General features: G+C 33.2%; 1 protein-coding gene and 1 long non-coding RNA gene across 2 annotated transcripts in view; both read left to right on the top strand.

The window, feature by feature from the left end:
• LOC134280849 (ATP-dependent RNA helicase A-like) overlaps positions 1 to 12543 on the top strand; it is a 309572-nt gene that overhangs the window by 105193 nt on the left and 191836 nt on the right. The gene's annotated exons all lie outside the window — the stretch shown is intronic.
• LOC134280396 (uncharacterized) lies at positions 4144 to 5241 on the top strand. Its single transcript, XR_009994899.1, has 3 exons — positions 4144 to 4307; positions 4479 to 4548; positions 4795 to 5241. It is a non-coding gene; the product is annotated as an uncharacterized LOC134280396 (long non-coding RNA).

Here is a 12543-nt window from a genome sequence, read left to right as displayed (position 1 = left end):
CGCTCTGGCGTAGAAATCCAAATACAGACTCCTGTAATAACATGAAAAACAATTTCATTAATCAGTCATAAAAGAGGATGAAATGTAATGTAATGGAACTTTCTATAAAGGTGTAATGGTATGATATGTAGCAAATGATCATATGATTTAAAATTTATGTATACAATTCTATTCCAATTTTAAAATATTAATTTTAATGTTATGCATCTTCTTGTTTATTCTTAGTCTAAAACATTATAAAGTATTAAATGAAATGAGCATAATTTGCATTATAAAAGAGAATCAAATAATTTGGTGTGAGAATCGGTTCCTTGGTACATGTGATAAAAAATCATTCGTAACAAATGGTTGCCTTGTTTATAAGTTCCTTTTCCTTGGTTTGCTTGCTAAGGTTTTTCAAAAGCCTATTACAAGTAATATCCATAAGGTATGTCGTATTGATATACTAATGAAACATATGGAGATAACAAACAGTATTCAAAATTTTAAAGTCCATAAAACAATACAAAACAGGAGCAGAGCAAACACAAACCTCCAAAACATCAGAGGTGGGATCAGGTGCCTTGGAGGAGTGAACATTCTTGTTTTATCAACTTATTTGTCAATAATTTACCTCGTTTTAGAAATTGGTCATACGTAGAGCATGCTCTTGCGTATCGAATCAAGAGAGATAACTCCGTATGCAGGTGATGAAGGTATATTGCTGCATAAGTAAGGGAAGTTGACGATAGAAAATTCATCACGTTTATCATAGAGCTTGGCTGTTAGATAGCCATTAATGTCTTTTTCAAGTAATATATCCAAATATGAAACAGATGTGTCAGACTCTGTAGTATCTTATATCCCAAGCTCCCCAGAATACATGGTATCGACATAGAAATGGAAATTAACATTGTTATTTACCATTGTTACCATAAAATATTCCATGTTTTTCCTGCAGAAGCGACGAATTCAACTGGTACGGACAACGATGGAGGGGGTGGACCCAAAGCCAGTGCCACCGGAAGTGTGATGTACGTCGCCATAACTATAGCGGTGGGAAGACTTTTACTGCAAAAGTAGCTCGGATGCTTGTGCATAATGCAAAGTGATGACCAACCCTTTTTTATATAGAGACAAAGTCGGAAAATCTTAATGTATGACCATTACAAATAAAGTAGTGAAAATATGTGTTGACGTTTTCTAGCCTAGAAAATGAACTTGGTTAATACATGATCTAATCTACTGACAAGTCCTTTGGGCATTTGATCACGTGACAAAGCAAATTTACATCTTTTCTTTGTTAGTTTACCAGAAAAATTAACAGCCAAAAACTTTATAAAATTTTAAAATTCTGTTGCTTTGCGTCATCTTTTACATATATAAACCTGAAAAAAATAATAATAAAATGATTATCCTAAAAACTGTTTTCGAAATTGTAAGACCGTCATTTTTCCCGTTTGCCTAATCAGGATAAAGAGCACACGTCGGATGTGATTGGTCGACAAGGGATGCTCACTCCTCTTTGAAAACTGATTCCACATCAGATGTTTTAGAGTTATGTGGTTGCTCTGCTCCCAAGTTGTATGACAGCAATGGCCGTTTGAACTTATTCAATGTTCGTTATCTTCATGCAAGAAATGGTTTGTGATGTTAGTAGCATAAACATCATTTCTATCCTTATGATTTTTATCTTAAAATATGACGAGACATAATGTGTTTTAGGACGTACATGTAAACAAATGTTTGAAAAGAAGCTAGTCAAAACTTGTTTGTTGTTCTATTTCAATAATGACAAAACATCTACACAATTAAGTCCTTGACATAATGTAATTCCGATCAACAAAAAAGATGTTAATCTTCATCAACTTTAATAAATTTTACATATTGAATTTATTTTGCAACAGAATTTAAGTTCCATGCAGCCACTTTTAATTGTCACTATAACAAAAATTTCCTGTTGTGTTAATAAACATATTTCTTTAAAATATGTACTTTCTGCTATAAAGGCTTTTTCAGGTTTGTACAACATTCTGGAATTAACAAAGAATCGAACGCATCAGTTGATTATTTTTGTGGTATACATTTCTAATGCATAAAGAAATCAAAACAGTCTTTTCCCTAATCTTGGAGAATTGGATTAAAGACACGTTTTCAGTCACTCTGAGTGATTTCATTAGCCTCAAGTACTTGTAAAAATATCTTTTCCTTATGATCCTGTAATAAATTACTGTGAGGTCCTAATATTTTGCTAAGAACCCTCACGTGGTCCCTGTCTACCCTGTCAATTCCCTGCTGTCTCCTGTCGTGCCTTTATCCAACACCTTAGTGCAGTGACATTCACTGTCATCCTTAGCCATAACCTGTCTTTGTATATTTAATCTTTCCTCTCCATCCTGTAAGGCGCTCACTTCGTGATGGATCGCGGGAGGCCTGGGTTCGCGTCAGATCTCAGGTGTAAACAGGAATAGTGACTGATCTTTCATTAAGCACCCGCGCAATTTACGGGTCGTCCTTTAGATGGACGCAAAAGATTGCTTTATAATTATATACATGAACTAGTTTCATTTCTTTGTATATTCATTTTTAAAAAGTATTTCTTAGTTATTTCATTACAAAAGACCGACCTACTAGATTCACTTCTCTTTTGATGATAAGATTTAATTGTTTTATCATTATCAGTCCATTCTTAGACAATTTAATAAATCTTCGCAAAGACAGAAGTTCTGAGTTCATACATGACCAAGGAACTCCCGACAATTTTTTCGATCTTTTCCGGGTCCTGACAAACTTAATGAAAAATGCAACATTGACTTTAGACAGGACATCCAGCATGGGCCTCTCTGAGAACAGATGTTGAATCACATGCCATGGAGTAAGCATCCCCTCTCAACCAGTCATGCTCACTCTTCCATGGCATCTGATTCCATCTCTGATGTTTCGGAGGTATGGGTTTGCTCTGCTCCAATTTTGTAATGAATAATGGACTTTTAAGCTTGAATACTGTTCGTTATCTCCATATACTTCATCCACCATGTGACCCTTGTCATAGTCGAGAAGCCAATTCAGGGTAAAAACATTGACACAACGAATTGTGTATAGGAGTCGATCAACCACAAACTGTGCAAACAAAGACATTGTATGATAACATTTTAATTTTTAACCTATTTATCAGTAACCCTTCTAAAATTAAAAGTTGTTTGTATATAGAAAATTTACACGTACACTAATTTATCGAATCAGGAGACAAAAACCCCACATGCAGGTGAAAATGTATACCAGGTTATGGGCTTTGGAGATAAGAAAGTCTAATTCATCACGTTTGTTATAAATATCATACTTAATTGATAGTCTTTGACTTGTAAAATCATTCAAATATAAAGCAGATGTTTCACATTATCATATACATTTGAGCTGAAACCTTTACATCAAACCCACAAGCCTTTACAGATAATGTTGGCTATTGGGTTTAAACTTAATAAAGTTATGTCTTTTTAATTCTTTTGATGGGAGAGTTCTGAATTTCAATAATTTTATATGCAATTTGTTCTTTCCAAAGCATGATTATTAGTTTATTTCTTAAACAATTAAGAAAATATCAATATACGATATTTTGAAGTAATTCGATAAGACACATATGGAGATAACGAACACTATTCAAGCTCAAAAGTTCAGAAAACAATAATATAGGGTTATTGAACATATTGGTGAATATTGGCATAAGTTGGCTGTTCAAATGCACGAGCTTGCGAGTGCATTTGAACAGCCAACGAGTGCCAATATTCACCAATATAAGTTCAATAACTCCTTCATTATATAGCTAAAACACTTCCATATAATTTATAATAATTATTTCAAATAAAAAAAGCAAATTAATGATTTTTTTAATATCGGTATTCAAATTAACGTCTGTCCTGTAAGCGTTCAATATCGCATCATTCCGACGACCCTACCGAGCGATATGATTTGCTTATTTACGTTTTCATGGGTCTAATACGTACTAAATTTTTATTAAATAATTTCATTTTGTGTGAAAAATAAACACATCTTACCTAGATCCCACTTCATTTCTTTAATGTATATTGTTTAATTTCCTTACCGACTTAAACATACAACAATAACAGGAAACTTTACAATTGTATGGAAAATTGATAAACCCAGGAAAAGATCCCGCCAAAGGTCTTTGTATGCGGAGATTCTTCTTTATTCCTTACACAAGTTAGTTTTCTAGATAGAGAGGACTCCAACTGCAAGAGGAATAAACACTAGTTGAAGTTTAATTGTTAAACTTTTTCAGTGACTGTTTAGGTTTAGCTGTTACTGTCAAGGTAAGTGTTTAGCAATTTTCGTCTGAAGCAAAATTTATTTTCGTTATCAACTCTTGAGGCAGGGTTTTAAAGTTTGCTGTTAAAATTAATATATATGATAACAGTTTATTCATATATAAAATGTATATGCTTTCTTGTATAATATAAGATTATGTTTGTTTAAATTTATAGATGAGATTATATATTATTCCTACTTTTGCCACTGTGCTCTTGGTGAGCTTCCTTGTCTGTGTTAATTCAGGTTTGTCTCTGGTTTATTTATTTCAAGATCAAAATGGGTAACGTTAAAAAGATAAAAATGAAACTTTAAAGCAGTGAAGTTTCTTTTTTTCTAAAGCATTTAATTATCAAATAATAATAATTTCATAAAAAAGTAAAGGAGGGGTAGTAAACCAATATGAACGTTGGGGGTTTTTGTCAGAATTTGTACATCCCTGCTTCTTAAATCATCCAGTTCGAATTGGTTTAATATTTTTTTTCTCTTTAGATGAAAATGAGACAACAGTAGGAACGACCCCCAGTACGACAGTGACGACAGTAACAACGGAGGCCCCGCAGACAACCACCACATCTGGCGGAACCTCCACAGCCACCACCGGATTTCTCCTAGCTCTCCTTCCCTACTTCATCTGGGAAATCCTACTACTTTAAAAAGCTAGATCCGCAAACTTAACAAACATTGCATAACAGCAAATTATGAAAATAGTTATCACTAATACTTTTTTTTCAAAAATAGTGTCTTTTCTTTTCAACGTGGTTGGACCATGTTGTTTTAATCCTTAAATTGAAATTATTTTGATGGCAGATTTTGTTTTAATGCTATTAGATTCGATTCCAAGACGTGTATATGTTTTGTTTCTGTATAACTTAACAATTAAATTGTCTTCTTTAATCCGGAAACTGTTAACTGAAATTAAATAAAGATATAAAATACTTGTGTTTCAGTAATTACTGAAATCATGACAGAGGAAGGGGCGTTTTGAAAGAAATTCGAAGAATTTTGTAATTTCATTTACCATTGCAAGTGATTCATCAAACTAATCATTGAAATCGGATCAAGTATCAAATTAAACGTTACCTAAGAAGCAATATTCATTTAAATTGATCTAAACATGTTTTGGGGTTGCATATTGAAAGAATTTCACAGAAATTTCTATCTTTAGTGTCCATGAGTGTGTAGCAAACAAAGATTACACAATTTTTCATGATCATCAAATGGTCACAATACTTGTGTCAGTCGCACAAACTTTCTGAAACTAGGTTTGCATATCAAATTTTATTTCTATCTTATCTTTTCCTATTCATGCCATGATTTGATTCTATATATCGTTACATCTGGGTCATAAAAATTTATTATTATTTTAATCTCTTAAATTCATTTCAGTTTTTCATTTAAACAAAATATATATGAGATAATGAATTTTTAATATGTATTCAGAATCATAATTAACCTAAGTTAAGTAAATAATACTTTTGCTGGCCATGAAATTCTACTTTCGAAAAATAAATTAAATTTTGAAGCATATATTACCTTCAAATATAGAATACTGTATAAATTTTTGTTAAAGTAGGTTGTTCAAAGAGGAAGTCCAGGTAAATAGATATGAATTTGTTTTTTAAAAGTTCCTCAAATTCAGGAAGCAGTAGTTGATACGATAATACCTACTGATGAGCAAGGACGTTCAGAACAAACATATTATTCAAATGACAAGTTATTTGCACACATGTTAACGTCTGACTTTAAAAAATGAATTTCTAATACATGCATAAATATTTCCTCAACTCCCCTTTCAACTTCCCTAAAAACCAAATAAAATGAATGCTGATTCAAATTTAATTTCATTTCAATCCCACTTATTCATTAAACAGTTAACAACATGAAGGCCGCAGCAAGTGTTCTCTTTTTCTCATGTTACAATTCTGAATAAATTTTGCTTCATATACAAAAGTAAGTCATCTTACATTGGGGCGCAATTGGTATCCATTGACATTTCAACAAATTGTATTTAGCCCCCTTGATTGAAAATAATGAATTTGAAAGTTTAAGTATCACTTTCTTTAAAGAGACACCGTGACGCACAAAGTGGAAAATTGACAAATATAGAATTTTTGCTTGACCCGAGTAAATTTTGTTCATTTCCTAAAAGTATTAGGTTTCAGAAAATTACAGATTTCAGAACCAAAAATTCTAGTTTTAAGTAGAAAAATAAAAGTAAAAATAATATCAGTATGCCCCATACCGAAAATATTGCTTAATACTTCTTCCCCCAATTGTACGCGTGCGCGGAAAAGTTGAATAAGTTTCCATAGTTACCATAATCTCAAAAACATACAATGAATGTAAGTAGACCAAAAAATTTGATGCAATCTTTTTAAAAAGTTGATAGAACAATATTTCTCACCTTTGCATGCTCCGGTTGAATGTTGTTTACAAGTTTGAGCTAAAAACAAGAGTGGCGTGACCTTGACATACACGAAAGCACCGAAACGGTAGATACAACCTTTGTTTTTCCGGCACTTATATTGTGCAGTCTTTTCTTGCAATTTAATTGTCATATCTTAGCTATATATTCTTAATTTTCTTAATTCTTTCTATGTATGCTACAGACATCTGAAGAGAAACCATGATTTTCACTCATAATATAGTCACTTTAAAAATAACTTATATCCAAGGTATGGAGTTGGACGCAAATGATCAATTTGTTTATCATTTCACTACAGAATCTACACTACCTGAGGATGATTCCCTGTAAATATCACTAAGCATGGCTTTGAAGTACTTGAAAAGAAGATTTTAAAAGGTTTCCCTATATATTCCTATGTAAAACTTTTATCGGCCATTTGGCCACACCCTACCCCCAGGGTTCATGATTTGAACAAACTTGAATCTACACTACCTGGGGATGATTCCACAGGAGTTTCATCTTTCCTGTCTCAGTGGTTCTTGCGAAGAAGATTTTTCCTTTATATTCCTATGTAAAAATTTGATCGGCCATTTTGGCCCCACCCTACCCCCGGGGTTATGATTTGAACAAATTTGAATCTACACTACCTGAGGATGATTCCACATGAGTTTCATCTTTCCTGGCCCAGTGCTTCTTGAGAAGAAAATTTTTAAAGATTTTTCCTATATATTCCTATGTAAAACTTTGATCGGCCAACTTGGCCCCAGTGGTTCTTGAGAAGAAGATTTTTAAAGATTTTTCCTATATATTCCTATGTAAAACTTTGATCGGCCATTTTGGCCCCACCCTACCCCTGGGGGTCATGATTTGAACAAACTTGAATCTACACTACCTGAGGATGATTCCACATGAGTTTCATCTTTCCTGGCCCAGTGCTTCTTGAGAAGAAGATTTTTAAAAAATGCCATTAATTTTTCTCTAATTCATGATTATCTCCCCTTGAAAAAGGGCATGGCCCTTCATTTGAACAAATGTGAATCCCCTTCATCCAAGGATACTTTGTGGCAAGTTTGGTTGAAATTGGCCCAGTGGTTCTTGAGAAGAAGATGAAAATGTGAAAAGTTTATTATGACGACAACAACGACAATGACAATGACTACAACGACAACGACAGACAACGGACAAAGTTTGATCAGAAAAGCTCACTTGAGCCCTCGGCTCAGGTGAGCTAATAATAATATGATAATAAATGTCTTTTAGGAACACATTGTTAGTAATATTTTGTGTAGTGTTGGCAACGAGTACCCGGTTAACCGGTTAACCGTCGAACGATGCGAGTATCGGTTAGTAAAATTGCTAATCGGTTACTCGGATAAAATGCATCTTACAAATGTATATGGTAAATAACTAACAAATAAAATGTTTATTTGTTTATAAGCATACAAATAAACATTTCTCTATTTTTTCTTTACCGTTAGACTTAATGATCTATGGTTTCACTAATACGATTGATTGGTTTTCACAATTAATTGATAGCTTTGATTGCCAGAAGGTAATAAAAGTTTTGAAGACCCAAGTTATAATTACCTCATTAAATAATTTAACAAGATGCCGCCAAAGACATGTACATGTATAGCTTGGAAGCATTTTAAAAGAACATCTGATTCCATACCTGTAAAATGTAATTAATGTGAATTGGATTTATCGTGACTTCAAATTTCTAAATAACTATTCTTCTTGATCGTGACATATATCGGGGGTTGAAAAGTAAAACTGATGAACGCCATTGTAAAATAGCGTGAAACATTGAATATTTATTTTTCTTCTGATTTATTAAATTTTTTGATTATAATTATATTTAAATAAAGTTATTTCACAATTCCTTTGTGTTTTATTCGAACCGATGAGTAATATATGAGATAAAAGATACATATTAATAAATCATCCGAGTAACCGGGTACTCGATCGGAAGATTGAGCGAGTAACCGGTTACTAAAAATCGTCCGATTCACACTAATTTTGTGATATACAGAAAAAAAGAAGCAGTGCAAAATTGTCATGTGCAATAAAAATTTTTTTCAAAGAGTGATATTGTAGCTCTCTCGTCCTGCATTCCATCAGATGAACGAGCTTCAGATCTACAGCCATAATATTGGGTAAAATGGGTATCTATAATGTAGATATCAAAAAATTCTGTATAAAAACTTGGTATCAACCCCTAAACCCTTACAAGCTGTAGCTCATGTTAAGGCTCAAGGCCCACTTTCATTTTTAATTTAAAAGTGATTTATCTTGCCAACAATATTTCAATTAAATATGTGGACTATTTGCAAGTCTCAAAATATACTACACAAATTAAACAAGTGAAAAAAAAGATAATGTAAAAGTACACAGGACAGAAAGGACAAGTGCACTTAAGCAATGCTTAATGGGCCCTTTTTATGTGCCATTTTACTTTAGAATATATAACCGAATCGTTCTCTTTTGGAAATAGTTATATATTAGTGTATATTTCTAATTAAAAAGCACGATAATCATCACCCAGATTAGTATGGATTTGAAACAATTGACTATTTTTAACTGCCTATATGGACACCCTAAAAATCCGGAAAAGTCGAACCGAACCTTCTTTTAGTTTCGTTTATGTAAATCAAGGCGAAGAGATCTTGAGCAATCTGATGGTGGATCATAGTCGGGCGCGTTTGTGGAATGTAACTTTTTTGTGCTATATCTGTTTTAAAAAAATTGAAAGAAGTTGTATAGTTCCCTGTAGCCATAATAATCAAACTAAGAAATCGGTACTCTTGCATTTGAAAAAAATATATACAATGAAATGAATTTGAAATCTAAAAGGAGTGTTTAGGTGGCTTTCAATACCTGTTTCATTATCTTGCATAAATGTTAAAAATGTCTGACACTTTTATGAGTGGCGCTAAACTCTCTTTACCCTACCGTAATCTTAAATATAGATACATACAAATATTTCTAAGCGGCGCGACTTTGACTAAATGATAAAAAAAAACCTGCCGATGTTTTACAGTGAGCACCTTTAAGGGATGTTTACCTGGGTAGAACTCACGTGACTATCAGTATTTTAAATAATTTATTCCACAAGTGGGTTCAACATGGGTCATACAGGTAAATACCTCTCACTTGCTATAGGAGAAACATTGTACTTTTTGTACATTTTTAATAGTTTAACTACCAGCCTAACCGTGTACAAATTTCCTACTTTCATACAAGTTTTATACATGTATTATGCGTCTTTTGTCATTCGCACAAGTTTGTACAAAGTTAGGCTCATAGTAAACAAAAGCTTTGAAATGAATGACCGTTCTCGATTTACTATAGAAAATCACAAATGTCGGGTGACCCCTGTCGCATTCTATGGTTTTGTTCTTTGTATTTACGTGAATTTCACCGGTAAAATTTGTTGAATCTTACGGTTAAGATATCAATTAATGATTTGAGATGAAAAATTTTGCTTAATTTGAATGTTTATTTTTTCACATTTTACCGGGGCCCATAAGTGCACTCGTTCTTTAATCCTCTAAGACTAAACAATTTTTTTCAGCACAAGATTGCCAAAAATCCCTCACTCTTTTTCAAAAAGCATAATCACATAGGGTATTACTTTTTGCAAGATCCTAAATGGTCATTTTATATTCAGTTTTATAATAATACAAAAAAAACTTTCTAAAATAAATTTTTTTTAAAACCTCCCCTTGTGCATTCTGAAATGAAGCATATGAAGATAATGAACAGTATTCAAAATCAAAAGTACATAAAACAATACAAAACAGGAGCAGCGCAAATAAGGACCTCCAAAACATCAGAGGTGGGATCAGGTGCCATGGAGGAGTGATAATCCCCTGCCGACTGGTCACACCCTTCGTGTGCTCCTTGTCATGATCGGAAAATAACGGAAAAATCCGTTGTCAATTCAGTGTATAAATAATGGACTAACATTTAGTATGAAAAACGTCAGTCAGCATTTGACTCAATGACAAATTGTATTTGCTGACAAGGTCATTGTATCGACCATAGAACTTACAAAGTGATGACTTTAAAGCAATATGAGCTGCAACTTTGATGTCAGAATTGTTTGTTGCAAAATTGTAATTAACTATTTCAAAGAGAGAAAAAAATAACATTAATAAACTTCTGTTGTTCATATTTGCGATGGAAGAACTGTTTATAAGCTTCAGTTGAATCTGAGTGAAAATTACATTATTGTTGTCCTGTACAAGAATGACTTCTTATGTAAATCTGATATTGGATTGTATATAGAAGTCTTTCTTCTGCTTTATTTTAGTCTAATGATCATAAAGGTTTAAGTTACATACAAATTTATCATTTAAACATATTTTAACAGCAAAATAAAATTTTCAAAAATGCAGCTCATATTAAACGAGACTGCTGATATTCTTGTTTCATCAACTTGTTTGTCAATAATTTCCCTCGTTTCAAAATTGTTCATACATAGATTATGCTCTTGCGTATGGAATCTTATCAATAAGATAACAATTTGAATATGCCCCTGAGTCTTAAACAAGAGGCCCACGGGCCTTATAGGTCACCTGAGTATTGTGTAACAACTTTCAAACAATTATATTTGGTTCGTGTTTTAAACCGGAGGCCATGAAATTCACAATTTACAATTTTGAAAGAGGCACCATTGCTTATCATGATTATTAACTTAGCATGCTTACTCTATTTACTTAATACCCAGAGGTAGATCAGAGTAACAAAGAGAAAATGCACTTCCACTTTATAACCAGTTGTGCACCTCACCCACTGACCCATGGGCCACATATTTCAAAATTTTGCAAATGTAATCATAAAATGGTTGATTAATAGCAAAGGGCAGATTTCAAAGCATTAATTTATTTTCAGACTATGTAACCCCCCCCCCCTCTTTGACCCTGGGGGCATAAAAAAACCACTTTGCTAGATGCACCTTTCTTCATCATAAATATATATATACTTAGATCATTGGCATAAAACCCAGAAGCAAAGGAAAATATTTTCAAAGAATTACTGTAATTTTACTATATAATCAATAGAGCCCCGCCCTAACACCAGAACCCCTGACCCTGGGACCATAAAATTCACAAATCTAGAAGAGGCACTCTTGCTTATCATAACTATATGTGCTTAGTTAGTTTATTTATTACCCAGAAGCAGAGAAGAAGATTTTCAAAGAATAAATGCATTTTCACTATATAATCAATAGAGCCCCGCCCTTACACCAGAACCCCTGACCCTGGGGCCATAAAATTCACAATTTTTGGAAGAGGCACTCTTGCTTATCATAACTATGTGCTTTAGTTAGTTGATTTAATACCCAGAAGCAGAGTAGAAGATTTTCAAAGAATAAATGCATTTTCACTATATAATCAAAAGAGCCCTGCCCTACTACCAGAACCCTGACCCTGGGGCCATAAAATTCACAAATCTGGAAGAGGCACTCTTGCTCATCATAACTATGTGCTTAGTTAGTTTATTTAATATCCAGCAACAGAGAAGAAGATTTTCAAAGAAATAATGCATTTTCACTATATAATCAATAGAGCCCCGCCCTAACACCAGAACCCCTGACCCTGGGGACATAAAATTCACAAATCTGGAAGAGGCACTCTTGCTCATCATAACTATGTGCTTAGTTAGTTTATTTAATACCCAGCAACAGAGAAGAAGATTTTCAAAGAATAAATGCATTTTCACTATATAATCAATAGAGCCCCGCCCTTACACCAGAACCCCTGACCCTGGGGCCATAAAATTCACAATTTTTGAAAGAGGCACTCTTACTTATCATAACTATGTGC

The sequence above is a fragment of the Saccostrea cucullata genome, unplaced genomic scaffold, assembly GCF_032062105.1.
Source record: "Saccostrea cucullata isolate Sc308-1 unplaced genomic scaffold, CSIRO_AGI_Scuc_v1 ctg105, whole genome shotgun sequence".
Lineage (NCBI taxonomy): Eukaryota > Metazoa > Mollusca > Bivalvia > Ostreida > Ostreidae > Saccostrea > Saccostrea cuccullata.
The sequence above is the reverse complement of the archived record's forward strand: the minus strand, read 5'-3'. Positions and strand labels throughout refer to the sequence as shown.